The sequence below is a fragment of the Schistocerca gregaria genome, unplaced genomic scaffold (assembly GCF_023897955.1).
Source record: "Schistocerca gregaria isolate iqSchGreg1 unplaced genomic scaffold, iqSchGreg1.2 ptg000205l, whole genome shotgun sequence".
Classification (NCBI taxonomy): Eukaryota; Metazoa; Arthropoda; class Insecta; order Orthoptera; family Acrididae; genus Schistocerca; species Schistocerca gregaria.
The window spans coordinates 2,294,825-2,297,637 of NW_026061740.1; the positions used below are offsets into that span (position 1 = coordinate 2,294,825).

Below are 2,813 nucleotides of genomic sequence, written 5' to 3' on the forward strand. Positions count from 1 at the left end.
CAAATGAGTTGGTCAGTTTAAGTTCCGAGACATGTCATGCAGCAGGAACGGAATCCTATAGTTGTTACGATTGGCTAAAGGAAAAGTTTTGCAGAATCACTCGAAATCACTTCTGCAAGTGGCTAAGAATCTCGTAATGAATAAAAATTCTGTACTCAGAATTCCAAGGTGGGAGATGCAAGATTCCTCCCCCCCCCCCTTCCCCCTCCTCACAATGCTATCCTTCTTTACCTACAGCAAAAAATAAATAAATAAATTAATAAATAAAACTAGAGAAATTTTTACTGTGAAACTATTTGCATACAAGAGAACGGCCCTTGAAATTTAACTCTTCAAAGTTTTAAGCCCTGCTCATTCCGGATATTGATTAGAAAGTGTTAATCCACATGTGAAACCTGAGTTTATAATCCCTGTGACATTTGATCAACGGTGTTCCATAAGGACAGGTTCTCATTCAAAACGTTCGAAAATTCAATTTCTTTGTAGTTGCATTTTTTAAAGGTGTACTTGTCTAGACTCTTGGAACAGAAAGTTTTTTTTTTAATCCGTGCTTTACAAAAGTTTCTACAGTCCATTGTTTGAAGCAGTGTCACGGCTGCCATGAGCCGCGCGGGGTACCCGCCATGTGTCGAACGCCTTGTCACGGTTCGCGCGGCTCCCCCTGTTGGAGGTTCGAGTCCTCCCTCGGGCATGGTTGTGTGTGTGTTGTCCTTAGCATAAGTTACTGTAAGTAGTGTGTAAACATAGGGACTGATGGTTCAAATGGCTCTGAGCACTTTGGGACTTAACATCTGAGGTCATCAGTTTCCTAGAACTTAGAACGACTTAAACCTAACTAAATTAAGGACATCACACACACCCATGCTCGAGGCAGGATTTGAACCTGCGACCGTAGCGGTCGCGTGGCTCCCGACTGAAGCGCCTACAACCGCTCGGCCACATCGGCCGGTCTATCATGTATTCTAGAAGAGTTGCAAGGTCGTCAGTGGCGCCTGTTCTTTCGAGAGCAGTTACTATCTTCATATCTATGGTTAAACGTTACCCAGCCATTGACCTTCGTCTGTGCGAATGCGCACAGGTTGCCGGAACTCTTACGGGAATCGTCACCTTAGTGTGAGCCAGTAATGAGTGGATGGACAAATACCTATTAAGTACATTACGTATGCGGATTGTGGACGGTTGGGGATGTGAGTCTCACGGGAAGCGTGCGAGGGATAAATTCCTGCAGTCGTGCTGTTCATGTGTGCCCTCGATGGCTCAGATGGATTGAGCGTCTGCCTTGTAAGCAGGAGATTCTGGGTTCGAGTCCCAGTAGGGGCACACTTTTCAGCTGTCCCCATCGAAGTATATCAACAACACCTGTCGGCAGCTGAGGGTTTCAATTAATTATCAGTTGTGAAGGTGATTCGATGAACCCTTTGCCAGGCACTTAAATGTGTTTTGCAGGGTATCCATATAGATGTAGATGATAACTCGTCCCGTGTCGCACGTGCTCAAAATGATTCATACTGCAGAATGCATGCAAACATACTCACCGAAAATACGGACGAATATCAAGTGCAGGCTGCCGAGTGCTGCATATCCAGCTTTGACAGATCGGCTTTTCCTGCCAAGAAGAACAGGAAGTTGCTGTCTAGGAACAATCAGAGGTAGAGGAAGGGTTGATAAATACTCCTTGACTTGCAGACTAAACGTAAATAACGAAAATACATTTTTGGTAAAAATTGGTCAAAACATAATCGGTTGCCCTCCGTATTGGATTAGCTGTTTTGAATATTGAAAATCTGACTTCAGATTCGTTTTCAGCGACATTAAAAATATATATGTAACACTCAGTTCATGCAAATCGAAGTAATAATATAACTAAATGTTTTCCCTAAACTTTGAACACATTTTTTTCGGGTAACTATTTTCTCAGAACGGCATGCAGCATAAATTAAAAGTGGTTCGTTCTCTTAACATCTACCTCTGACCCCTAAAAGTAAACACTTTTCTTAGGAACTTATAGCTATAATATGACATTTGTTAATATTAACTAATTTTTGTGTAGGCATAAGGAGTGAAACAAACCCTCAAAAATCGAACTCAAAGTTCGAATTAGCACTGTATCGTTAAATTTAAGGTTGTTTCATTGCGGTTAGGTATACGCTCCCATAAATTTTATGTTTTAGCGACTGATGTTATCCATTTTCAATTTCAGAGGAATAATGTAGTATCAACTGATGTTACCCATTTTTGAATTCAGGTAACATATGAGGTGCCACACTGCACGCGCTCTGCGTACTCCAGTCTCGCAGGCCCTTGATCAAATCATAATTACGGGCGCCATTTTTTATTGAAAATCTAAAATTAAGCTCATAGTATTATCACTCGTAATTCCCAAACAGATCTTTCGAATGTATTTTCATTGTCTCAAAAAGAATTTCAAATGTACCGTTTTTTGCTCATTTGTATGAGAACCTGGCCGTAACGCCGGAATATAGTCACGAGATTTTTTTTCAGAGACGCTGTACGTTCGCGAGAAGACTTTCATTCTGCGCGTGTCGAAGGACATTCCTCAGATATTACTGTGTGTGTGCTACTCAGTCGTGCCATTTAAGTGTACATCTTTGCATAGTTTTCCTTTCACGATGTAAACAGTGTTCCGCTCAGTTGCTAACTGGCCAGTGAGTGGTTCCGAAGGTATCGGATGTGCGGTGCGTTCGGTCTGCTAGGACAACAGCAGACTAGCGTGGTGCGATGGCAGAAGCAGACACTGAGGGAGCTAGCTGCTGGGACGCCAGCGAACAATTTATGCCAAGTAAGACGAAGAG

At 42.4% G+C, this 2,813-nt stretch overlaps 1 non-coding gene across 1 annotated transcript; it reads left to right on the forward strand.

Annotated features, from left to right (window-relative positions):
- Window positions 1–1,245: 1,245 nt before the first annotated feature.
- On the forward strand, window positions 1,246–1,320 carry Trnat-ugu (transfer RNA threonine (anticodon UGU)). Its single transcript has one exon. It is a non-coding gene; the product is annotated as a tRNA-Thr (tRNA).
- The last annotated feature ends 1,493 nt before the right edge of the window (window positions 1,321–2,813 follow it).